Below are 768 nucleotides of genomic sequence, written 5' to 3' on the forward strand. Positions count from 1 at the left end.
CATAGCTAACATCTAAGATTGTTTGTTAATCTTTATTGAAGCGACAGTGAATATAAAGCTTTAGAACTTGCCATGCTAGCATAGGATTATGTATGAATTAACATGCATAATTCGTAGGTAATTTTAACCATCTTATCTGCCATATGTAATCATGATAGGTAACTTGTTCTTAAACCATTATGTTTTCAATATTTATAGACATATAGGGACTAAGCATAATTGGTGTCTATTTAACTTCTATCTTAATTGTGGATGTTTGATAGTAGGGTATACGTATAACGAAAGTTAGCGTATACTAGTTTCGTGTTATCTGATTAATTGTCATCACCATCACATGCTAGGGTTAAAGAGCATAACTTTGAATGAAGTATTTAATGAAGTTGGAATCCCATGTTTATTCTCATATAAGTAATTTAATCGTAATTCTCTTAGTTAATGTTATTAATTATAATCTTTTAGTTAAATCAAAATTTAAATTGTTATTTGTTTTAGCAGTGAGTGATAATCATACATTGTTGCATAGGTGCATAATCTGAACTTAACCTAAACCAGTCCCTATGGGAACGAACTTGACTTATAACTTATACTACTTGCGAACGCGTATACTTGGGTGAAATTTTAGCGCGTGTTTTCGCCCTAACAATGAGCAGATAGAGACATGAAGGAAAAATTGTCACACCCCCAACTTAAATAGGGAAATAAATATAGCTATTACATCATTTTAATGAAGGATACACAACCAATCCAAGATCTTACAGTTTAGGGTTT

Source organism: Apium graveolens, chromosome 3, assembly GCF_009905375.1.
Source record: "Apium graveolens cultivar Ventura chromosome 3, ASM990537v1, whole genome shotgun sequence".
Taxonomy (NCBI): Eukaryota; Viridiplantae; Streptophyta; class Magnoliopsida; order Apiales; family Apiaceae; genus Apium; species Apium graveolens.